This window comes from Pleurodeles waltl, chromosome 3_1 (assembly GCF_031143425.1).
Source record: "Pleurodeles waltl isolate 20211129_DDA chromosome 3_1, aPleWal1.hap1.20221129, whole genome shotgun sequence".
In the NCBI taxonomy this organism is placed as follows: Eukaryota; Metazoa; Chordata; class Amphibia; order Caudata; family Salamandridae; genus Pleurodeles; species Pleurodeles waltl.
Window position 1 is genome coordinate 1,204,547,797 of NC_090440.1, and position 27,258 is coordinate 1,204,575,054.

Below are 27,258 nucleotides of genomic sequence, written 5' to 3' on the forward strand. Positions count from 1 at the left end.
ACGGAATCTTCCCCCTGCAACCGCAGGCACCAAAAAGCTGCATTACCGGTCCCTTGGGTCTCCTCTCAGCACGACGAGCGAGGTCCCTCGAATCCAGCGACACCGTCCAAGTGACCCCCACAGTCCAGTGACTCTTCAGCCCAAGTTTGGTGGAGGTAAGTCCTTGCCTCACCTCGCTGGGCTGCATTGCTGGGAACCGCGACTTTGCAAGCTACTCCGGCCCCTGTGCACTTCCGGCGGAAATCCTGTGTGCACAGCCAAGCCTGGGTCCACGGCACTCTAACCTGCATTGCACGACTTTCTAAGTTGGTCTCCGGCGACGTGGGACTCCTTTGTGCAACTTCGGCGAGCACCGTTTCACGCATCCTCGTAGTGCCTGTTTCTGGCACTTCTCTGGGTGCTACCTGCTTCAGTGAGGGCTCTTTGTCTTGCTCGACGTCCCCTCTCTCTGCAGGTTCAATTTGCGACCTCCTGGTCCCTCCTGGGCCCCAGCAGCGTCCAAAAACGCCAAACGCACGATTTGCGTGTAGCAAGGCTTGTTGGCGTCCATCCGACTCTCCAAGGCGTGGGGGATCCATCCTCCAAAAGGGAAGTCTCTAGCCCTTGTCGTTCCTGCAGTATTCACAGTTCTTCTGCCTAGTAAGAGCTTCTTTGCACCAACCGCTGGCATTTCTTGGGCATCTGCCCATCTCCGAGCTGCTTGTGACTTTTGGACTTGGTCCCCTTGTTCCACAGGTACCCTCAGTCAGGAATCCATCGTTGTGGCATTGCTGATTTGTGTTTTCCTTGCATTTTCCCTCTAACACGACTATTTTTGTCCTTAGGGGAACTTTGGTGCACTTTGCACTCACTTTTCAGGGTCTTGGGGAGGGTTATTTTTCTAACTCTCACTATTTTCTAATAGTCCCAGCGACCCTCTACAAGGTCACATAGGTTTGGGGTCCATTCATGGTTCGCATTCCACTTTTGGAGTATATGGTTTGTGTTGCCCCTATCCCTATGTTTCCCCATTGCATCCTATTGTAACTATACATTGTTTGCACTGTTTTCTAAGACTATACTGCATATTTTTGCTATTGTGTATATATATCTTGTGTATATTTCCTATCCTCTCACTGAGGGTACACTCTAAGATACTTTGGCATATTGTCATAAAAATAAAGTACCTTTATTTTTAGTATAACTGTGTATTGTGTTTTCTTATGATATTGTGCATATGACACTAAGTGGTACTGTAGTAGCTTCACACGTCTCCTAGTTCAGCCTGAGCTGCTTTGCTAAGCTACCATTATCTATCAGCCTAAGCTGCTAGACACCCTATACACTAATAAGGGATAACTGGGCCTGGTGCAAGGTGCAAGTACCCCTTGGTACTCACTACAAGCCAGTCCAGCCTCCTACACCTGGCTATCAGGATCCCAGTGAGACAGTGAAAACAGTGACAAACACCCTGACATACACTCACAAACAGGCCAAAAGTGGGGGTAACAAGGCTAGAAAGAGGCTACCTTCTCACAAAAGGGAACTCAGAAAGCTGAGGTTGGAGGAGGCCAGGCTGAAGCTTAAACAGCAGCAGCTGGCCTTAGACAGGGAATCCCTGGATGTAGAGAGGGAAAGACAGAGACTGGGCTTAGTTCCCAATGGTGGCAGCAGCAGTGTTTTTGATAGCAATCCTGTTAGAGAGCAAGATTCCAGAAACCTGCATAAGATAGTCCCCCCTTACAAGGAGGGGGATGACTTTAACAAGTGGTATGCTGCACTTGAGAGGGCCTGTATGGTACAGTTGGTCTCTCAAAGGAAGTGGGCTGCTATCTTGGGGCTATCTTTCACTGAAAGGGTAGGGATAGGCTCCTTACTGTCAAAGAAAGTGATGCTAATAATTACAAAGTTTTGAAGGATGCACTCTTGGATGGATTTGGCTTAACCACTGAACAATACAGGATTAAGTTGAGAGACACCAGAAAAGAGTCCTCTCAAGACTGGACAGACTTTGTAGACTGTTCAGTGAAGGCCTTGGAGGATTGGTTGCATGACAGTAAGGTGACTGACTATGAAAGCCTGTATAATCTAATCCTGAGAGAGCATATTCTTAACAATTGTGTGTCTGATTTGTTGCACCAGTACTTGGTAGACTCAGATCTGACCTTTCCCCAAGAATTGGGAAAGAAGGCAGACAAATGGGTCAGAACAAGAGTGAACAGAAAAGTTCATACAGGGGGCGACAAGGATGGCAAGAAGAAGGATGGTAAGTCTTCTGACAAGGGTGAGGACAAAGATAAAAAACATTCTGGTGGTCATTACAACCCTGGCGGTCGGTGTTAAAGCGGCGGTAAGACCGCCAACAGGACGGCGGTAAAAAAAATGGAATTATGACCGTGGCGGAAACCGCCAACATAGACAGCCACTTTAACACTCCGACTGTCACGGCGGTACAAACAAACACCGCAGCGGTAACCACCAACAGACAGGCGGGAGACAATGTACCGCCCACAGTATTACAACCCACCAATCCGCCACCTTTTCCGTGGCGGATTCACCGCGAACAAAAACACGGCGGAATCAGGACTTCGAAGGGAAAATGCTCACTAGTACACACCCCACGAGGAACCAGGACGCCATGGAACCGGAACTCCAGATTTTACCAGCCTTTATCTTCCTGCTCCTCTACCAGGGGCACGAACGCCGGCAGCGAAGACAACAGTGAGTACTGCATCTATGACACAGGGGAGGTTAAAAACACTAAGACACACGCAACACCTTCACCCCCACCCTCACCCACTACAACACTCACGCTAATACATATTGATACATCACAGTTACACCCCCCAAACCCCCCCTGGAATAATGCAAGGTCAAAAGGAAATGAGTTGAATAATTGTGATATATTCAATTACATTTACAAATATATACATTTATACTATATACAATTAAATACACCAAGAACACAAGTCCAAGGGAGTCCACCATCATAGTCCGTGGATCACTGAGCCCAAAAGGCATGGGCGAGGCCCACACAAGATACCCGAACGAGACGGAGAGAACACTGCAGGAGCATCAGATACAATTAAAACAGGCACCTCAGGGGGAAGGGAAGGGGGGGCCACAGTCTCTCAAGTGGATAACAGTCTCCACTGGTTTCTGGAGCGGGCATTGTGCCCAGAGTGCTTCATCCTGCCAAGGACTGAGGTAGTGGATGTATCTCTCCACTGGTTCTGGAGGGGGCCTTGTGCCCAGAGTGCTTCATCCTGCTCGTGGCGGCCTCAGTAGCGTCAGAGCTTTTGGAGCTCATGGGCCTGCGGTGCTTATGGCGGCGGTGTCTTTGGCAGCGGTTCAGCTGCTGGCGGTCTTGTCCTGTTCAGCGGTGCTGGTGGCGGTGGTGTGATTGCCAGCGGTGCTTGTGGCGGCCGTGTCCTTGGCAGCGGTGCTTGTGGCGGCAGTGTCTTTGGCAGCAGTTCAGCTGCTGGCGGACCTGTCTGGGGCAGTGTGGCTGCTGGCGGTCACCTCCTGGGCAGCGGGGCTGCTGCTGGCGGTCCTGTCTGGGGCAGTGTGGCTGCTGGCGGTCGCCCCCTGGGCAGTGGGGCTGCTGCTGGTTGTCCTGTCTGGGGCAGCAGGCTGCTGCTGGCGGTCCTGTTTGGGGCAGTGGGGCTGCTGGCGGTCGCCTCCTGGGCAGCGGAGCTGATGGCGGTCTTGTCCGCCGTGCTGATCTTCCCAGACTTGCCAGTTTTCTTGTGCCCCTTCCCCACCTTGGATGGTGTTGCAGCTGTCTCCACAATCCCAACTGTACCCCTGGGTGCGGCTTTGGTGGCTGGTGTCTTTCCCCTCTACTGTCGGGCACTGGCCAACTTTTGATGCTTGATAGGTGGGGGACTGTCCGTGCTGTGGCTCCTTGCCACACTGCCTGCCCTGCTGCCTGGTGCACTCCATAATCCAGTGACTACGGACACCACAGGTCCCGCCGATGTTGTGGCTGAGATGCTAGGTTGGGACCTGGAGAGTCGGGTCCTAAGAGACTGAAGGGGTGGGGGAGGTGAGGGAAAGAGGTCAAGGCTAGCCGGGAAAAGTTTCTTAGGAACACTGGGACGGGTAGCTGGAGGGGGTTTGGGAGTGGAGGAAGAGGTTGTGGTCGTAGGAGGTGTACGTTTGCTGACTTTTGGTGAAGGTGCATGGGCTGGAGGCTGTCGTGAGGTGGATGGCTGTTGGGTGGGTGTGTGGCTGCGTTTGTGTTCCTTGGGAGGTGGGCTCACAGACACACTGGGAGAGGACACAGGGGATGTGGGAATGGTAGTGGGGGTGGTGAGTGCACATGAGCGGGGTGTGCTGGTGGGTGTGCTGGTGATGGACGTAGTGGCTGAAGATGTAGTGAATGCAGGTGTGAGTGGAGACGAGACAGGGAGGGAGGAGGGAGACGAGGAGGAGGGGAACAGAGTGGAGGCAGTGGATGTTGGTGTGTCTGCATGTGTCTGATGCTTGCGTGAGTGCCTGTGGGATGTGTGGTGCTTATGTTTGCCTGAGCTTCCTTTGTGTGTTGAGGTGTGTGCATACTGGTCTGATGGTGTGCTTGGGATAGGGTGAGGTACAGGGGTGTGGGTGTGGGTCTGGGTTGAGGAAGGTGGAGGGGGGAGGCTAGAGACAGGGACAATGGCTGCCATCAGTGCTGAGGCCAGAGGCTGAAAAGCTTGCTGAAGGGCTGCTTGACCAGAATGAATGCCCTCCAGGTATGCATTGGTTTGTTGCAACTGGCTCTCTACACCCTGGATGGCATTCAAAATGGTAGACTGCCCAACAGTGTGGGACCTGAGGAGGTCAATGGCCTCCTCACTGAGGCCAGCAGGGGTGACAGGGGCAGGGGCTGAGTTGCCTGGGGCGAAGGTGATGGCCACCCTCCTGGGTGAGCGGGCACGGGGCAAAGGCTGAGGGGCTGCTGGGAGGATGGTGCTGGTAGGGGGGGTGGCGGCTGTACCTGTAGATGCGGGGGCACAGATGGGGCCGCCACCGCAAGGGAGCTCCCATTAGAGGAGGAGTCCGTATCGCTGGTCTCAGCTCCTGTCCCCGCCGTGGAGCTCCTCTCGCCCTCCATCCCACTGGTGAATTCGGAGTCCGTAGTCTCACCCTCCAGGGTCATGTGGGATGTAGCTCCCTCCTGCTCCGGTGCCACTGCTCTTCCACCTGGTGATGCTAATGCAAACAAGTACAGGGAGAGCAGAAAAAGGGGGGGGAGACAGAAGAAAGACATGTTCAGTGCATGCAATACCGCTACCGCTGGCGGACACGACAGACACAGAAGCCCCGTGCACTACACCGCGCACTTGGGATCCACTATTCAATCCCTGGGACATGGCTTACAAGGGTATGTCTGATTTCTGCACACATGGATGTCACAGGAGTCTGTCAAGGTGTAGTTGGCACTGTACCCAGGTGGGGTGGGGTGCCACAGGGACTTCCTGATAAAGGGGACTTAACTAGAAAACTCTCCCTGGCCTAGGGGAACCCACAGCCCACCTCCCCCACCCAGACACCTACAATGCGCGCTGAATCAGCTGAATGTGAGTGTATTCACCCCCTTGTTGCTGCTGTGATGCCCTCAAGCGCCCATCCAACTCCGGGTACGCCACTGCCAGGATCCTCAACATCAGGGGGTCATGGTGCAACGGGCACCCCTCCCATGTTGGGAGGCCATCCCCAGCTTGGCCTCCGCCGTCTTCTTGCTCCAGCGGCAAATGTCCTCCCCTCTTTTACGGCAGTGGGTGCTCCGTCTGTGGTAGACCCCCAGAGTCCGGACTTCCTTGGCGATGGCACGCCAGATGTCCTTCTTCTGGTGGGCGCTGACCTACAGGAATTGTACAGGGGAAAAGAGAAGTATTTACCAACTGCACCATCACAGTCATTGGCCCACATCCCTACCCTTGCCATGACACACATGCACTCACCGTCGATTCATGCACACCTCATTCTCCCCCCCCATCTGTCATCCACCCCACTCCACACAGGCATTGCCCATACAGCATGGTAATGGTGTACTTACCTGTTTGTCTGGAGGACCGTAGAGTAGCGTGTACTGGGGGAGGACCCCATCCACGAGCTTCTCCAACTCCTCTATGCTGAAGGCAGGGGCCCTTTCCCCAGACGCACGAGCCAATGTCTCTTCCAGACTGAGGTCACAGCAGCACTTGCAGTGTAGGTCCTCTCCTGTCGAAGATCAAGTATCGAGTGATTGAACAGAGAGAAAATGGTGGTCATGTCCGCGGCGGTGCGTACCGTCACCGCCGGCGTACATTGTCATTGGCTCTTGGGACCCATAGGGCTCAATGTTAACCAATGCAGAATTGTGCTGCGGTCTTCGACCGCCTACCACAACGGTGTACAACGCCAGCGCAGTTACCTCACATCCCATTTGTAGGAAAGTACCATCTTGCCTGGCATGTTACCCCCATCTTTCACTGTATATATGTTGTTTTAGTTGTATGTGTCACTGGGACCCTGGTAACCCAGGGCCCCAGTGCTCATAAGTGTGCCTGAATGTGTTACCTGTGTAGTGACTAACTGTCTCACTGAGGCTCTGCTAATCAGAACCTCAGTGGTTATGCTCTCTCATTTCTTTCCAAATTGTCACTGACAGGCTAGTGACCATTTTTACCAATTTACATTGGCTTACTGGAACACCCTTATAATTCCCTAGTATATGGTACTGAGGTACCCAGGGTATTGGGGTTCCAGGAGATCCCTATGGGCTGCAGCATTTCTTTTGCCACCCATAGGGAGCTCTGACAAATCTTACACAGGCCTGCCACTGCAGCCTGAGTGAAATAACGTCCACGTTATTTCACAGCCATTTTACACTGCACTTAAGTAACTTATAAGTCACCTATATGTCTAACCTTTACCTGGTAAAGGTTAGGTGCAAAGTTACTTAGTGTGAGGGCACCCTGGCACTAGCCAAGGTGCCCCCACATTGTTCAGAGCCAATTCACTGAACTTTGTGAGTGCGGGGACACCATTACACGCGTGCACTACATATAGGTCACTACCTATATGAAGCTTCACCATGGTAACTCCGAATATGGCCATGTAACATGTCTATGATCATGGAATTGCCCCCTCTATGCCATCCTGGCATTGTTGGTACAATTCCATGATCCCAGTGGTCTGTAGCACAGACCCTGGTACTGCCAGACTGCCCTTCCTGGGGTTTCACTGCAGCTGCTGCTGCTGCCAACCCCTCAGACAGGCAGCTGCCCTCCTGGGGTCCAGCCAGGCCTGGCCCAGGATGGCAGAACAAAGAACTTCCTCTGAGAGAGGGTGTGACACCCTCTCCCTTTGGAAAATGGTGTGAAGGCAGGGGAGGAGTAGCCTCCCCCAGCCTCTGGAAATGCTTTGTTGGGCACAGATGTGCCCAATTCTGCATAAGCCAGTCTACACCGGTTCAGGGACCCCTTAGCCCCTGCTCTGGCGCGAAACTGGACAAAGGAAAGGGGAGTGACCACTCCCCTGACCTGCACCTCCCCTGGGAGGTGTCCAGAGCTCCTCCAGTGTGCTCCAGACCTCTGCCATCTTGGAAACAGAGGTGCTGCTGGCACACTGGACTGCTCTGAGTGGCCAGTGCCACCAGGTGACGTCAGAGACTCCTGCTGATAGGCTCCTTCAGGTGTTAGTAGCCTTTCCTCTCTCCTAGGTAGCCAAACCCTCTTTTCTGGCTATTTAGGGTCTCTGTCTCTGGGGAAACTTCAGATAACGAATGCATGAGCTCAGCCGAGTTCCTCTGCATCTCCCTCTTCACCTTCTGATAAGGAATCGACCGCTGACCGCGCTGGAAGCCTGCAAACCTGCAACATAGTAGCAAAGACGACTACTGCAACTCTGTAACGCTGATCCTGCCGCCTTCTTGACTGTTTTCCTGCTTGTGCATGCTGTGGGGGTAGTCTGCCTCCTCTCTGCACCAGAAGCTCCGAAGAAATCTCCCGTGGGTCGACGGAATCTTCCCCCTGCAACCGCAGGCACCAAAAAGCTGCATTACCGGTCCCTTGGGTCTCCTCTCAGCACGACGAGCGAGGTCCCTCGAATCCAGCGACACCGTCCAAGTGACCCCCACAGTCCAGTGACTCTTCAGCCCAAGTTTGGTGGAGGTAAGTCCTTGCCTCACCTCGCTGGGCTGCATTGCTGGGAACCGCGACTTTGCAGCTGCTCCGGCCCCTGTGCACTTCCGGCGGAAATCCTTTGTGCACAGCCAAGCCTGGGTCCACGGCACTCTAACCTGCATTGCACGACTTTCTAAGTTGGTCTCCGGCGACGTGGGACTCCTTTGTGCAACTTCGGCGAGCACCGTTTCACGCATCCTCGTAGTGCCTGTTTCTGGCACTTCTCCGGGTGCTACCTGCTTCAGTGAGGGCTCTTTGTCTTGCTCGACGTCCCCTCTCTCTTCAGGTCCAATTTGCGACATCCTGGTCCCTCCTGGGCCACAGCAGCATCCAAAAACCCTAACCGCCACCCTTGTAGCTAGCAAGGCTTGTTTGCGGTCTTTCTGAGTGGGAACACCTCTGAAAGCTTCTTCACGACGTGGGACATCCATCCTCCAAAGGGGAAGTTCCTAGTCCTCTTGGTTCTTGCAAAACACCAAGCTTCTTCCATCTGGTGGCAGCTCCTTTGCACCCTCAGCTGGCATTTCCTGGGCATCTGCCCACTCTCGAGATTGTCGCGACTCTTGGACTTGGTGCCCTTGTTTCACAGGTACTAAGGTCCGGAAATCTACTGTTGTTGCTTTGCTGGTGTTGGTTGTCCTTGCAGAATCCCCCTATCGCAACTTCTGTGCTCTCTGGGGTTATAGGTGCACTTTACACCTACTTTTCAGGGTCTTGGGGTGGGCTATTTTTCTAACCCTCACTGTTTTCTTACAGTCCCAGCGACCCTCTACAAGCTCACATAGGTTTGGGGTCCATTCGTGGTTCGCATTCCACTTTTGGAGTATATGGTTTGTGTTGCCCCTATACCTATATGCTCCTATTGCAATCTATTGTAACTTTACACTGCTTGCATTACTTTTCTTGCTATTACCTGCATAATTTTGGTTTGTGTACATATATCTTGTGTATATTTGGCATCGTCATACTAAGGGTACTCACTGAGATACTTTTGGCATATTGTCATAAAAATAAAGTACCTTTATTTTTAGTATATCTGTGTATTGTGTTTTCTTATGATATTGTGCATATGACACCAGTGGTATAGTAGGAGCTTTGCATGTCTCCTAGTTCAGCCTAAGCTGCTCTACTATAGCTACCTTCTATCAGCCTAAGCTGCTAGAAACACCTCTTCTACACTAATAAGGGATAACTGACCTGGTACAGAGTGTAAGTACCCCTTTGTACCCACTACAAGCCAGGCCAGCCTCCTACATTGGTTGTGCAGAGGTGGGATAAGTACTTGTAACTACTTACCACTTTGTCATTTTGTACTTTTCATAAGAGAATAATATACAAAACAAGTTCACTGTATGTACACCTAACCAAAAAGGTTTGCTTTTCTTCTCTTACACTATCTGCTAAGTGCTGAAAAGTACTCTTAAACTTTCAAAAAGTTCTAAAAAGTTGAAAAAGTTTTTTTCTGTTTCCTTAAAAAGTCCTTAAACTTTTTCTCTCTTTTATCTGTCCCTAAACCTTTTCTATCATGTCTGATGTAGGAACTCCTCTTAATTTGGTCAGCACAGCTTATGACCACATTAACTTTAAGGGCCTAAAGAGTCTCTGCATTGATAGAGGTTTAGTGGTAGGAAAGAACCCCTCTAGACAATTATTGTCTAACATGCTTATTGAGAAGGATACGGCCTTAGCTGGCACTTCAACTGAGAAGTTAGGCGATAGCTGACACTCTGACTCAGGGGAGCCCCCAGTAAGAGTGTTAAAGGGTGCCCTTCCTAACCCGCCCCTTAGCAGACCACCTAGCATAGCTGGTAGTAATGGAAGCTCCCATCACAGTAGGGATATTTTTGTTCCTGCAGGCCAGGTTGCTAGGGTGCCAACTGTTAGGAACAGGGCTCCCTCTGTTCATTCACATCATTCTTCTGTGTCAAAGCATTCCCAACCCACCCACCCTGATGACAGAATGTTAGAAAGGGAACTCAATAGATAGAGAGTGGAAGAGTCCAGGCTGAAGCTTAAACAGCAACAGCTCGCTCTAGACAGGGAATCCCTAGGCTAAGAATAAGAGAGACAGAGGTTGGGGTTTGGACCCCATGGTGGCAGCAGCAGTATTCCTGATAGTAATCCTGTGAAAGAGCATGATTCTAGGAATCTGCATAAGATAGTTCCCCCTTACAAGGAGGGGGATGACATTAACAAGTGGTTTGCTGCACTTGAGAGGGCTTTTATGGTACAGGGGGTCCCTCAAAGGCAGTGGGCTGCTATCCTATGGCTATCTTTCAGTGGAAAGGGTAGAGATAGGCTCCTTACTGTGAAGGAAAGTGATGCCAATAATTTTACAGTTTTGAAGAATGCACTCTTGGATGGATTTGGCTTAACCACTGAACAATACAGGATTAAGTTCAGAGAAACCAGAAAAGAGTCCTCACAGGACTGGGTAGACTTTGTTGACTATTCAGTGAAGGCCTTGGAGGGGTGGTTACATGGCAGTAAAGTTTCTGACTATGAAAGCCTGTACAATCTAATCTTGAGAGAGTATATTCTGAATAACTGTGTGTCTGTTTTGTTACACCAATAGCTAGTGGACTCAGATCTGACCTCTCCCCAAGAATTGGGAAAGAAGGCAGACAAATGGGTCAGAACAAGAGTGAACAGAAAAGTTCATACAGGGGGTGACAAGGATGGCAAGAAGAAGGATGGTAAGTCTTCAGACAAGGGTGGGGACAAATCTAAAAATGAGTCTTCATCAGGCCCACAAAAACACTCTGGTGGGGGTGGTGGGTCCAAATCCTCTTCTAATCAAGTAAAGAAACCATGGTGCTATTTATGTAAAGTAAAAGGCCATTGGACAACTGATGCCAGTTGTCCAAAGAAAAGCACCAAGCCTCCCACTACCACAACCCCTACTGCAACCTCTAGTGCCCCTAGTAATAGCAGTGGTGGTGGGAGCAAACCTACTAATAGCCAATCCAAGGGAGTAGCTGGGCTCACTTTTGGTAATTTAGTTGGGGTTGGACTTGTTAGGGAGACCACAGAGGCTGTGCTAGTCTCTGAAGGTGCCATTGATTTGGCCACTTTGGTTGCTTGTCCCCATAATATGGATAAGTACAAGCAACTTCCCCTAATCAATGGTGTTGAGGTTCAGGCCTACAGGGACACAGGTGCCAGTGTTACCATGGTAATAGAGAAACTGGTACACCCTGAACAACATCTAGTTGGTCACCAGTACCAAGTGACAGACGCTCATAACAACACTCTTAGCCACCCCATGGCTGTTGTGAATCTCAACGGGGGGGGGTTACTGGTCCAAAGAAAGTTGTGGTTGCCTCAGAGTTACCTGTCGACTGTCTACTAGGGAATGATTTAGAGACATCAGCTTGGGCAGAAGTGGAGTTGGAGGCTCATGCAGCAATGCTGGGCATTCCTGGGCATATTTTTGCTTTGACAAGGGCTCAGGCCAAAAAGCAAAAAGAACAGGGTGACTTGGATCCTGGAACAATGGACCAAGTGCTCCCTAAAGCTAGGGTTCGTAAGGGTAAATCCCTACCCACTATCCCTCCCTCTACAGATGATTCTACTTCTGAGGAAGAAGAATTTCCGCCCTGTGCAGAACCTTCACCAGAGGAGCTAGCAGCAGACACTGCTGAGCGTTTGGGTGGAGGGGGGCCTGCCAGGGAAGAGCTGAGTGTGGCACAGCAATCCCGTCCCACATTAGAGGGTCTAAGACAGCAAGCTGTCAAACAGCAAAATGGGGATGTCAGTGTCTCACCTAGAGTTTACTGGGAGGACAACCTCTTGTACACAGAGGCAAGGGACCCAAAACCTGGAGCAGCCAGGAGATTGGTCATTCCCCTGCAGTACAGAGAGTTCCTCCTAACTCTGGCACACGACATTCCCTTGGCTGGACATTTGGGTCAGATTAAAACATGGGAAAGGCTTGTCCCCCTGTTTCACTGGCCTAGGATGTCAGAGGACACAAAGGGTTTTTGTAAGTCCTGCGTGACCTGCCAAGCCAGTGGCAAGACTGGTGGCACTCCAAAGGCTCCCCTTATTCCATAGGAAAATAGTTATAAGGGGATTCCCTGTACCAATGAGTGTAGCTCAAGCAGGGAATGAACCAATGTAGAGAAAACTACTATACGAGCTACTCGAATACATATGAAGATATCATGATCTTCATAAAAACAACAAAAAAGTTAAGGATAATATGACCTAAGTATAATAAGCCAATGATACACATATGATATCGGACTGCTATATACTTATTATTAGTTACAGATAAAGTAATCCCATTATATGATTTTATATATACTTTTAATTTTTGTTATTTGTCATTCAATAATAATACAATTATAAAAGAATTATTTTTAATTATATATATCATTTAATAAAGAAAACAAAAATATCTAAATCAGACATACCACTCACATACACTAAACACAATAGGTAAGAAAAAAGTCTTATAAACTAATGAAACATAATATCAATGAGGCTAATCCTAATATCATAGTGAAGCTAAAACAATTTTTAATAATGAAGATATATTGACATAAATTCTTCTAATACATTATTGATAGTCTAATACATAAAAGGAAAAGATAATGCTAACGTGGTTCTATCTGTGTGGTACCGTACCCTTATTCCACTGCCTGTGGTTGGGGTTCCCTTTGAAAGGGTAGGGGTTTGACATAGTTAGCCCCCTTGACCCTCCTACTGCTTCAGGCAATAGGTTTATCTTGGTGGTAGTGGACCATGCCACAAGATATCCTGAAGCAATTCTTCTAAGGACCACTACAGCACCGGCAGTGGCAAAAGGCCTCCTGGGAATCTTTTCCAGAGTGGGCTTCCCAAAAGAGGTTGTATCAGACAGGGGTAGCAACTTTATGTCTGCATACTTGAAGGCCATGTGGAAGGAATGTGGTGTAACATACAAATTCACCACACTGTAGTGTGGTCAGTTTTACTTATCCTTTGCGCATTAGCTTCAGGCTTTAGGCCTTTGTGCATTTTGCCCTGGATGTATTTTATTCCTTTGCTCGCAGCTTAGAGCCTCTGTGCACTTTGCTCTAAATGCTTTTATTCGGCTTCGTACTGTTATTTATCAAATAGCCAGTTCTACTGTCTTGTTTTATATTTCATATCACACTGTTTAGCCTACTTCAGCACTGAAGTTCTCCATAACACATTCCTGTTCACTCTGTGCTTCATTCAAGGATACAGTCTGGTACACTGCCGATAGACGTGGTAGGAGTTTAGGGCCAGATGTAGCAAAGGTTTTTACCCAGTCTGTGTCTATGGGAAAAAGTGTTTGTACATATGGCCCTTAGTCTTTGGCATTCCTGCATAGGGACATTTTGTGATCACGCTGACATGTTAGTTATAAAAACACTTCCTTGTCCCAATACACGCAAGAGGGAGATTCCGACCAGGGAACCACAACTAGACGCTGACTGCCTTGTTGCAGATGCTGGACCAAGATCACAGGCCTTTGCTCAGGTATGAGGGCTGATGTCTCCCGAGGGATTCAGAAAGGCAAGTTAGAAGCTTAACATGCTGTGCTCGAAATAGAACTAGCAGAGGGAGAGTAGAAACTATTAAACACCATGATAGCGTTGTTCTTATGTTTTACTCTCCTGGTGACTATTTCAATCCTACTGTGTTGTATGGTTCTGGTTATTGCAGCTCACGCCTTATTATCTAAAATGCAGTTGTTTTATTAAAACAATATATAAAACTTATACTGCCTTTGTCATTTGTATATGAGATCATACTGTAAATGAGAGAGTTGGTTTGGATCTGAGTGACCACGACTTCCCTGAGAAGTTCCAAAGATGTCATGCGCTCGGCTGCCCAATCATCTCTTCCCTCTGGGAGAAATGAGGCACTGCTAGTTAGCCGGAGCAAACCCGGATTTAGGGTGACAGAGGTCCTTCCAAGTGGGTCAGACTCAGTCCCCCACACCGTGAACGATCCTGCTACCTAGAAATCCAGTAGTCTCATTTAGGATAATGAGAGCCCACGCGACATGGCGCCGCCAACGATTGGTCTGGCTCTAATTTTTGGGTCCGGCTGACTCTCTCGGTCTCATATATATTTTGACTCCGCGGTTCCGTAAGCGGAGACGTCCGTGGGGCTGAGGATTTCCGCCGCCACAGGATAGGTACATCCTATTACTTAGTGGTTGGTTGTTCAAGCTTGAACTTTGAAAGGAAAAACCCTGTTATTGGTGTGCCTTCAGCTCTGCCCAGGTGCTGTTTTTCTTTAGATGGCGAATCCTCTAGTGGTGAACGTAGCGCTTAATATGCGCCAACTGCTCACAGGACATCTGATAGCACATGGACTGACGGTCCAGGGGGGTCGGTCACTTTTGTGGTTGACGCCCATGCAGCCTATAGAACAGAACCTTTTTATTCTTGGGTCGTATTTCCAGCAGTGGATGGGGGTACAAACACTTTTCACGAATATACAATTGCGAATGTCCCTGGACAGTACAGGGCTTATGCATATTTAGAGATACCTTTATCTTATCACGAACACCATAATTGGCTTGATGGCACCCTCCCACACACAGTAGCACAAGTTAGGTTAGGTCCAGTGAGTAATGATGGTCCTACCTGGCCTTTATTGGTTACATACACATCATATCCTGCGGTTGCTAACTTGGCGGTGGCTGATGTTCGTCATTTATATATGGACTTAGCTACTACATACAGAAGACTGGTTCAGTTTGTCATGCAAGCATTAAATACGAATGCAGCGCGTGCTGCTCCGGCGCACCCACAGGCAGTGGTTCGGGTATCAATCCGGCCACTGTACACTCAGTTATGGGTAAGGTACCGGCTAAACGTGAGGAAACTCCATTTTGGCTGGCGCAAAAAATTAATACGCTGGAAGCAGTATTTCCCCATACGGGACCTCAGGATAAACACAGAATATTGACGATGTGTTTGCCGTATGGAATGGTTCCTCCGGTGGACCTTTGTAATATCTGGGGCACGGTATTTGCCGCGCTCTACACTACAGCACACGGTACACCAACATTAGCTAATTTGCCGGAAGTGCTTAAACAAATTCAAGATGAATATGGGGCTGCCCCCGCCTTAGATTTAGGCATGCAGTTGATGGGCAATTTTGCCGCAGTTTCTTCTATTATTTTGAGTAATCTCAAGGGAGAGGCAGTAGCACTAGCAGTGCGAATGCGTCTTCGGGACGTTCCGCAGATTAATCAAGAACGGGAACTCCTGAGAATAATAGCGGAAACATATTCTAGTATTGGTCGCGATAGCCTAGGGGCTAGACCACAAAAACCCCAATTACAGGATAAAAATAGTAAAGATAATGCTAAACAGCAGCAGCCTGAGGGTACTAAGAAGCGCTGGGAAAAGAAACAGCAAACACCTAAGAAAGATGGGGGACAGTCTCCGCAACCGGAGACCCCGCAGAATAGGTATAATCTCAGGAATAGGGATAATTTGAAGACGCCTGATAGATATCAATATACTGATATACGCCAATCTCGTTCCTTTCAGGACTCTTCGGACAAGAGAAGTGAGAGAGGTGGGCGGTCAGAGCAGAGAACTGAGTACGTGAAACTGAGACAGGAATCACAATGCTCAACTGAGGTTTCTGTTAAACAGGAAGAGAAACCACTCCAACAAAAGCAACAATTTAAAAAGAAGAAAGTGGCAGCAGTCTCAGTTAGACATGCCGCTCAAGAAGAGAGTTCTCTTGACGAACAAGACATGGGCGTTAGCACTGTTAGACAGCGCGGCAGAGGTCACAATAGTTCGCCGGAGTCTTCTAGAGCATCTGGAGGTGAAAGCAACTGATGACTTCATACAAGTCGAAACGGCAGATATGCGTGTCTCTGATCCTGATAGAGTATATGAGATTACTTTGCAATTAGAAGGGGACATTGACCGCATTGTACACGCCATCTTTTGGGACCATGTGGTAAAATCATATGACGTTCTGCTGGCCGAACAAGATTGGCCACCTGACTTTGTTCGCGACTGTCCGGTTGGGGAGGAGGTTATTACACCTTCATTCTCACCACTTGTTCCGAGAGAACTAGCGGAGTCCTATAGTAAATCATGGGCTCTGGCACAGGCCCCCGCACTATATAGAAATAACGTGGGGTGGGATTGACAATCACCATATCATGTAATTCCAATAAAGGGCGAACCTCAGCCGCAGCCGCAGTATTCTATAAAATTTGAGGCAAGGGCATCGGTAAAGAAAATTCTTACACAGTTGGAGTACCAGGGAGTAATTGAACCATGTGTCTCGCCGATGAATAATCCCTTATTTCCAGTTGCTAAACCGGACCATTCATATAGGATAGTGGTGGATTACAGACACTTAAATGGACATACACGCACATATGCAATACAGAATTCGCGCAGCGCTTATGAATAATATAGTGCGTAAAAAATACAAAACAACATTGGATATCTCGAATGGATTTTTCTGCCAGAATATAGCACCCAAGAGTCGGGACTATTCCAGTTTTAGTGCGTTTGGTTCTCAAAAAAAGTTTTGTAGTTTGCCTCAGGGGTATAAGAATAGCCCAGGACTATTTTCGGCTCGTGTAACTGAAATTCTGCACGAGTTGGACCCTGAGGCGTTATCATATGTTGATGATATATATTTGACAGATGATGAGATTCTGCAACATCTAAGGCGTGTAGCACGCATTGTTGTGGGGTTTGCTGAAATTGGCTATAAGTTTAATTTTAAGAAATCGAAGATTGCCTTCCTCAGTGTCATTTTCCGGGGATATGAGTTGTCGAATGAGGGCAAGAGCTTAGCGCCACATTTTTTGGAGAAATGTGCTCAATTGCAGCCTCCTAATACGGTTCGGAAGCTCCAGTCATTGTTGGGGTTTCTGAATTTTGGCAGAACTTACATTCCTGATTATGCTACGCGTATAAAACCCTTATACGAGTTGATTCGCCCAAATTTTTCGAGTAGATTTTGGACGATTGAGCATACACATATACTACGGGATTTGCAAACTGATCTCTTAGCGGTTAAACATTTACACACACGGGACAATAAAACACATTTAGTCATCAGGGTAATACCTGGGGCTGTTGGGTTTACATATGTCACCTTTAATGAGGGTGAGACAGTCCCGATAGCATACAAGTCCCACTTTTATTCTTCTGCAGAACAACGATTTGCACAGATTGAGAAAATACTCACTGCTGTACAGAATGGCTGTAATTAAAGAAAGACCTCTTGCCCAAGGCCAACGCATCGTTGTCGTTTCCCCGATTCCAGCCTTAGGGGCTGTTACAAAAGCGAGTGTTCCTAATTTGAAAGCTTTACACCCGCAATGGATACAATGGGCTACGTCTTTGACAGCCACTGATGTAGATTACATATTTGACCCTAAACTGCAGACTCAAGAATTTCTTCAATATGAAATGGAGTACCCAGCTCCCGCTGGCACATTGCCTATTGACCAATATCAGGTGGTCATGTACACCGATGGCTCTGCGCAACCAGCGGTTGGGACTAAACAACAGTATTCTGCTGCATGTGCAGTGGTGAGCGGTACTATGGAGGGGGAAGTGTTCTGCCCCCGAAATACTTATACGCAGACCTTGGGAGATTGTACGGCACAACTGGCTGAGCTCAAAGCTCTATTGTTAGCATTGGAACACGCGGATCCGGCGACTCTAACCTTGCTGGTCTGTGACTCCTACTACTGTGCTCAGTCTTTCAATGAATATTTACACTACTGGAGGTTGAATGGGTTCAGAGATTCTAAAGGCAACACCATTAAACACAAATTGCTGTGGGGTAAGGTTGCGAATTTGAAAGAAACGCTTCCTAAAGTCCATGTTGTACATACACTTGGGCACCAGCGCGTTGGAATACACGTTGCTGGGAACACTTTGGCTGATGAAGCCGCGAAGTCGGCAGTGGCTGTTGCCACTGTGGCCGCAGTGACTCGTTCGAGTTCCAAACCAGACACAGAGATTTCAGCTGCCATAAAGGCTACGGCTGATGGCACGCCCTTTCCTAAAGGATTCCCTTCTAAATATAGTTACTGCTTGGGTGGTACGCTAAATGCTGTTGTTAACATTCCAGGCATTGGTGTACGTGAAATGCCCAATAAAATTGAGAGACCTTGATTAATTTCTGCAGCACATGAAGGGGCGGCATCTGCACATGCTGGTGTGGCTGCCACCATTTCACTATTACAGGCTCGTTACTGGTGGCCTGGTCTCTATAAGGAGACAAAGCAGTATGTCCTTTGTTGTGACGTCTGTCAACAAATTAAAGCTTCGTCAGCTAGACGCCCGCAGCAGATGCCCCTTCTGATTTCAAATAAACCTTTACAGTGTGTGTACTTGGATCATTGTGGTCCACTGACGCCAGATAGTGCATACAAATATACTTTGGTTGCTGTAGATTCGTGCTCCAGATTTGTGTGGGTCTGGCCACGGCGCTCGGCTGACGCTCGGACTGTTATTAAAGATTTGCGCATCTTTGTCGATACATTTGCAGTTGCGGCTTTTCATTCGGACCAGGGCCCTGCTTTTGCCTCTAAGGCATTCAGAGACACCATGGCTTTGTTGGGGGTCCAACTCCAATTCTCGTCTCCATTTCATCCCGAGGGAAATTCTGTCGTGGAGCGTTTAAATCGTGATTTAAAGCAATCCTTAATGGCCAGAGTTATAGGTACGGCTCGTAGTTGGCTAGCCCACCTGTATGGAGTACAGAGAGCACTTAATAACTTGCCTAGAAGGTCCCTGGGGGGTCGTACTTCATATGAGTGCCTGTTTGGAACACAAATGTATGTTCTTGATCTAGATGGTCCTGGTGTGGAGGCGGCAGATACGCCCTTTGACATAAATGATCGTGTCACTGTTTTGCAGGATTTACAACAATTCCGTGAAGATAACTCTTCTGCAAGTGCTGCCTCCTCAGGAATTAAGGATGAGCCAGTAACGTCTACTGGTTGGATACCCAGGATTGGGGATCTAGTGCGTGAAAAGGTCGCAGTAAAGAAAGAATTTGGTCCTTCTTATCGAGCACCTGTCCCTGTATTAGGGGTTAGCGGCACGAGAACTGTAATTTTACCGCCGCTGCACAGGGCCAAAGGAATTCGCTTTGTTTCCATTGATAATGTCAAGTTACAACATATGGCCGATTCTGCACAGCAGACCAAGAGGGACACCCAGTAGTTCCGGAATCCCTCTCACTACTGGGGAAGAAGTCCCGCTGCAGGTGATTTGCACCGATGCTGTTTCCTCTCCGAGCTTGGGGAGGGTGGAAGCTGATCTTGCGATTGTTCCACAGACGTCGATTAATTTGGAATCTTTTGATCAAGTTGCTGTACGTTCTACTGATGTTTCTGAACATGTGGTTTACAGTGTGCCAAGGCGAGAGCCTCCATCTGCTTCTTTGTTCATGGTTGCACCTTTTGCAAGAACTGCCTCTGGCTGCTTCAACGACACTGATGATGCTGTGTCAGACTCCTCGTCCTCACTATCTTCAATCCGAGGTCCACGTAAGCTGCTGTGTTGGCTTAAACGCACATATTTTGTTTTTCCTTGGAACTATTTGTGGCTTTTTATGGCTGTAATGACTCTTTTTTTGTGGTTGTGATTTGTGGTTACTTTCTTTTTAGTAATACATGGTCATTTTCTTCCTGAACGATCTGACATTGAGCACGTGGAGACGGTGTTGAAACCACATTTTTCGTCTCATATGGTTCGAAGAGACTTGTCCAATGTGAACATTTCTGCGATACCGATTCCGGATGGGATTGTGTGGGATAAAGTAATGATTGATATATATTGTCCCACTGAATTGATTCAAATACCGTATGTTCTCAAGTTATCAATGAATGATATTGTTATACCAGGCATTGTTTCTGATGATTGGGATGTGAAGACAGTAGATTCTATGCTGACAGAATTGCAATATTATACTGTCTACGATGATGAAGATGCTTACCTATTTAGAGATAATCATGGTGACATGTTTTGCTACAATTATTATGGACACCACTTTATTCATAAAGCAAGTAGCCCTAAGTCGATATTTGATTATGTGCAATGGGAACATTGCCCGACTCCTCCACAGGGGAGTTCTAAAACGTATTATGATAAATTTGCATATTTTTCTGGGCATAATCGACAAAATGCTAAGTCTTACTATTTTAAAGTTACTCCGTATGCTAATAACCAAATGTTATTGACCTATACTAAATTACTGTATTCAAATTTGTTTGTATCTAAACTTTTGGTTGAGGGGTATGACTATTGGTTTAAGACTGTTGATTTAAAAAGTGTTTGGGGAACGAAAAATTGGCAAATGCAAGGCAGGGACGCATTATTTAGGGCATGTATTATCCCTGTGCAGATGATTTTCCTCAATGACACAGTACAACAGACTAGCTGTTTGGGTTTAGCAACGATTAGAGAGTTGAATTTGCCTGGTATACCTGTCCCTTCCAAATTGAACAATTGGCAGCGATATGTTAATGCCACATTTAGTGAGTTTACACACTGGGTCCAGAATGGTACGCTTAACACTTCATTGATACATCCGGGCGGGTTGTTATTATGGCCCGTAGACACTAATAAATGTCATCAACGTTTTGTCACCTCTTCAGGGGGGTTCAGGACTAGTAGGGCGGACCCTCGCTACATATCACCAGAATATGCTGATATCATAACTACATACAGCGTGGGAAAGCTTTGTCAGCAATGGTTAAAATCATCAACGCTGGATGCAGTTAGATCACATCTCACGTTGCTGTCTAATGATACTGACTTACAAGATTTTTTGTCAGGACCGAAGATGCCACGGAAGAAACGTTTTTTATATGAAGTATATAATGAGATTTGGAAGCTTTCACAACAAGAGGCAGCGGCCCGGTTGAGACAAATTGATCAGGAAAATCTGATACAGGCTTTGTCTGTTGTGGATAATGGGATACATACCCTTTCAGACCGTGTTTACACAATTGACAACATCGTTTCCTCTGCTATTGACATTATTAAATCAGATATGTCTTCTTTATATCATGGGCAGAGTCAGACGCGGTCCATCATGCAGCTGGGTTGGACTCTACAGACCTTGAAGGCAGGTCGCGTTCCGTGGCAACACATTCGTGCCAGGGAGATCTTTGTTTCCTTTAATTTGACTCGTCAACAACAGCTGATGGCTAAAAAGGAAGCGACGTATGTTATGTTGAATATTGAAAAATTGGAGAAACTGCCTTTTACGGTTGCTGAGATTCCGTCAGCTGAGTGGTTGATTCATGGGGTTATTAATTTGCCTATCTCCACTCTGCAATTTACTTCTTGTTTGAAACACATTCCGGTGGGCAGATACGAACGGTTGGGAGACAGTTACATACACGAGGTGTGGGAGCTTCCCTTTCTCTGCAGATGTATTAATGGTTTGAGGGAGGTTTTTCTTAGCGGTAGTGAATGCGAAACTTCTGTCAGCCATTCCATGGTTTGTAAACAGCTGTCCTTGCACGGGGCGTGTAATGCTTCGATTGCTAACTTAGCTTGTTATCTGAAGGGAGTTCCAGTCCCAGTTATTAAAAACACTTTCCAGGTGCTTTCTAACAGCAGTTACATTCTTCTTAATAGCGAACACTGTTGTGGCATGCATGCCGGAATAGTATATTTGGTCGTTGTCACCAAGGCCGTTATGTGCTGTGGGAATGTGTTGTTTCCCCACACTCAAATTAGGGAGGTAGCAGACATCTGGCCTCATATTGCTACTTCCAAGGTAAATTTCGACAAGTTGAGTCGACTAAAGGCTCTATTGTTTCAAAAGCATGTGGCCCTTACATCTGCTAGCGAGACCTACGCACTTCAGGTGGCAAGGTCATCGGCGGAAATACAGTCCCTTTTGAATACTAACTTTCCGAGTCACTTTGGTGAACTCGTGGGATGTATATTTAATGCCTCCAGCACTGCTGGAATTGCACATTTTTTCAAAGCCGTTGGTGTTGGTTTTGCTCACACCTTCTCTTCCATATTCGGTTTAATACCTTCGGCTATTCACTCTATTTTCGGAAGCATTTTTGGGGGTTTCCCGATTACTTTGGCTTTATTGGCTGGGGTTTTGCTGTTGCTGCTGTTCTTCCGCAATGGCTGTCCCGCCGCGACGAGATCCCATATTGGCGCTCCCGTCAGCGTAGCTGTGTCGTGAACGCATGATGCAGCATTTTTGAGCGACACTCCTGGGACAATTGGAGTGTGACTGGTCTCTGACATTCCGTCCGGTTTTGGATTGTGTGCAACCCGTGTTTTGGTGCCTCTGGTGCTCGTTTGAACATGCACTGGCTCTTTGTCTCTCACTGCAGCGCCCCCCAGTGGTCGATGCTGATCTGTTGGTGTTCCCGATTAGGGCTCATTCCCAGACTTGTGCACTACGGTTGCGTTTGCTTCGTGAGGCAGTTTATGAGATTCCCTTCCTGGAGGAAGATGGTATTGTCTCATTCATAGGCCCTGCACGGGGTGCCACCCTGAATGGTTTTGGGGCTTTGGAACACACCTGCTCCACTGTACTTTTTGGCGTGGATCTTCCGGTATTGACATATATCGAAGTGGAGGAACTCCTGCTTTCTATTGCTTCTGTCTGACAATTGGATTTTTATTAAATAAAAGAAAAATTGACATTATATTGAATTTGGCTTTATCGTCACATGCTTCCCAAATTTATGACTTTGTTGTCCTCTGACGTTGTCGAAATGTATATTTTTATGTCTTGTTTATATCTGGGGCATACTTTTATATTATTAGAACCACTTGCTACCGACAAGGGGAGGGTGTAGTGTGGTCAGTTTTACGTATCCTTTGCGCATTAGCTTCGGGCTTTAGGCCTTTGTGCATTTTGCCCTGGATGTATTTTATTCCTTTGCTCGCAGCTTAGAGCCTCTGTGCACTTTGCTCTAAATGCTTTTATTCGGCTTCGTACTGTTACTTTTCAAATAGCAAGTTCTACGGTCTTGTTTTATATTTCATATCACACTGTTTAGCCTACTTCAGCACTGAAGTTCTCCATAATACATTCCTGTTCACTCTGTGCTTCAGTGAAGGATACAGTCTGGTACATTGCCTATAGACGTGGTAGGAGTTTAGTCTTTGGCATTCCTGCGTAGGGATATTTTGTGATCACGCTGACATGTTAGTTATAAAAACACTTCCTTGTCCCAATACACGCAAGAGGGAGATTCCGACCAGGGAACCACAACTAGACGCTGACTGCCTTGTTGCAGATGCTGAACCAAGATCACAGGCCTTTGCTCAGGTATGAGGGCTGATGTCTCCCGAGGGATTCAGAAAGGCAAGTTAGAAGCTTAACATGCTGTGCTCGAAATAGAACTAGCAGAGGGAGAGTAGAAACTATTAAACACCATGATAGCGTTGTTCTTATGTTTTACTCTCCTGGTGACTATTTCAATCCTACTCTGTTGTATGGTTCTGGTTATTGCGGCTCACGCCTTATTATCTAAAATGCAGTTGTTTTATTAAAACAATATATAAAACTTATACTGCCTTTGTCACTTGTATATGAGATCATACTGTAAATGAGAGAGTTGGTTTGGATCTGAGTGACCACGACTTCCCTGAGAAGTTCCAAAGATGTCATGCGCTCGGCTGCCCAATCATCTCTTCCCTCTGGGAGAAATGAGGCACTGCTCGTTAGCCGGAGCAAACCCGGATTTAGGGTGACAGAGGTCCTTCCAAGTGGGTCAGACTCAGTCCCCCACACCGTGAACGATCCTGCTACCTAGAAATCCAGTAGTCTCATTTAGGATAATGAGAGCCCACGCGACAACACCTTATCATCCACAAACAAATGGACTGGTGGAGAGGTTTAATAAAACTCTCAAAGGAATGATAATGGGACTCCCTGAAAAACTCAGGAGGAGATGGGATGTCCTGTTACCTTGCCTCCTTTTTGCTTACAGGGAGGTACTCCAGAAAGGAGTGGGCTTCAGCCCCTTTGAACTCCTATTTGGACACCCTGTAAGAGGTTCTCTAACACTTGTGAAGGAGGGTTGGGAACAACCTTTAAAAGCTCCTAAGCAAGACATAGTGGACTATGTACTCGGCCTAAGATCCAGAATGGCTGAGTACATGAAAAAGGCCAGTAAAAACCTTCAGGCCAGCCAGGAGCTCCAAAAGCAATGGCACGACAAGAAGGCTGTTCTGATTCAGTACCAACCAGGACAGAAGGTGTGGGTCTTGGAGCCTGTGGCCTCAAGAGCACTCCAAGACAAATGGAGTGGACCCCACATCATTGTTGAAAAGAAGGGAGAGGTCACCTATTTAGTTGACCTGGGCACTGCCAGGAGTCCCCTTAGGGTGCTCCATGTCAATCGCCTTAAACCCTACTATGACAGGGCTGATCTCACCCTGCTCATGGCAACAGATGAAGGACAGGAAGAAGAGAGTGACCCTCTCCCTGATCTCTTCTCTTCCACAGAACAGGATGCTCTAGTGGAAGGTGTAGTTTTGGCAGACTGTCTTACTACTGAGCAGAAAGACAACTGTATAAATCTCCTGTTCAGTTTTCTGAACTCTTTTCTACTGTGCCAGGCACCACTTCTTGGTGTGAGCACACTATAGATAATGGAGACAGCATGCCTGTCAAAAGTAAGATCTATAGGCAGCCTGACCATGTCAGAGATTGCATAAAACAAGAAGTCCAGAAAATGCTTGAACTGGGAGTGGTTGAACATTCTGAAAGCCCATGGGCCTCTCCTGTGGTGCTTGTACCAAAGCCTCACTCCAAGGATGGAAAAAGGGAAATGAGGTTTTGTGTAGATTACAGCTAATAGATACACTGGCATCTGCCAAGTATCTAAGCACCTTTGATTTGACTGCAGGGTATTGGCAGATCAAGTTATCAGAGGATGCTAAGGCAAAAACTGCATTTTCAACTATTGGAGGGCACTACCAATTCACAGTAATGCCCTTTGGTTTGAAAAATGCACCTGACACTTTTCAGAGGTTGGTGAATACAGTCCTGCAAGGGTTGGAGATTTTTAGTGCAGCATATCTAGACGATATAGCTGTCTTTAACTCCACCTGGGATGATCACCTGGTCCACCTGTGGAAAGTTTTGGAGGCCCTGCAGAAGGCAGGCCTCACTATCAAGGCTTCAAAGTGCCAGATAGGGCAGGGGAAAGTGGTTTATCTGGGACACCTTGTAGGTGGAGAACAGATTGCACCACTTCAGGGGAAAATCCAAACTATCATGGATTGGGTTCCCCCTACAACTCAGACCCAGGTGAGAGCCTTCTTAGGCCTCACTGGGTATTACAGGAGGTTCATTAAGAACTATGGCTCCACGTTGCCGTACACACCTGGAATCGATATGTATCTAAGGGAACCCGCGCACCACAATACTCACCAAAGATTCCCCTACTAGCCATACCAGGAATAAATAAATTGCACGAAACATTGTATCTAGTTTCGTGGATAACAAAAGATATACAGCAGGTCGGCGACCTATATGTAGACGAGCAATACATAACATACACAAAATTGGCAGAGACATACAACTTAGGAACAGGGGAATTTATAACATACGGGGCAATCAAAGGATTGATACGCAAAGCATGGGGCCAAGGCAACTCAGAACCACCAACAGCCCCCGCCCTACACGAACTACTAGCAGTTATTAACACGCCACCAAGTATATCTCAAATATACCACATACTACAAGCTTACCCTGCAAAAACACAAACACAAGCCAAAGCACACTGGGATAAAGCTCTGCAAACACCTCTCACAGAGAAACAATGGACCATGGCCCTAACGACCACGCGAGAAATTTCTCGCAACGCCCGCTTCAGATACACCCAACTAAATTATTTACACCAGACATATTTAACCCCACTTCGCATAAAACGCATGTTCCCACAAGCAACATCTGAATGTCCACGTTGCGGAACCATGGAAGCAGATTTTTATCACATGACCTGGATCTGCCCACCACTACTTCGTACATGGCACACTATCACACAACAGACAAATAAATGGACGGGACTAAAGCTGAATCCTACACCCGAATCCTGCATATTGGGCATACGACACAGACGCAATAAAGATAGGCAAAAATATAGATGCGCAGACCTAGCGTTTAATATCTTTAAACGCCTCATCGCAACACAATGGAAGTCTCCTGGCACCCCGGATATAAACAGATGGCATAAAGACCTAATACACTGGACCAACGCAGAAAAACATGTATTGGACTCATTAAAAGATATAGGGATTGTAGTAAAAAATGCGGAGACATGGGAAACCTTCCTAGAGCAGTTACTTGAAAAGGATGATACCCGCCCACCTTAGAAAAATAAGATAACGGCAAATGACTGCAGCAACAAGACACTACAACCACAAACCATATACAAGTACTCGCAATACTCCTCTAAAAGAAACACACAATACTGTAATATAGAACCCCCCAAGCCCCACACAGACCTCGCCAGCCTAACAAAACATCCACAAAGAAACCGTCAACTCCCCTACCAACGCATCTTCATCACTAGCATCTTTCTCACCTACCCCCAACCCATTATATATATAACCTTGTCTTCACAGCCCCATTCTGGCTTCTTTATCTTTTGTTTTTCTCTTTTCAGTTTTCTCATTACTTTTACAATGCTCTTTGAACCAAATGCAATAAAGATTCTAACTGCAAAATATGTAGAACAAGATGTATAAAATGATCAGAAGCAAAATAAAGGAAAAAAAAAACTCACAATTGCAGAAAAAAATACACTGTTTATTAAATCAATGTAAGAGCTGCTAACTGTAAAATTTAATAAAGAGATAAAAAAAAAAAAGAACTATGGCTCCATTGCAGCCCCACTTAATGGCCTCACTTCCAAGAAAATGCCTAAAAAGGTACTGTGGACAGCTAGCTGTCAGAAAGCATTTGAGGAGCTCAAACAGGCCATGTGCACTGCACCTGTCCTAAAAAGCCCATGTTACTCCAAGAAATTCATTGTTCAAACTGATGCATCTGAATTAGGGGTAGGGGCAGTCTTATCACAACTCAATTCTGAGGGCCAGGATCAACCTGTTGCTTTTATCAGCAGGAGGTTGACCCCTAGAGAAAAACG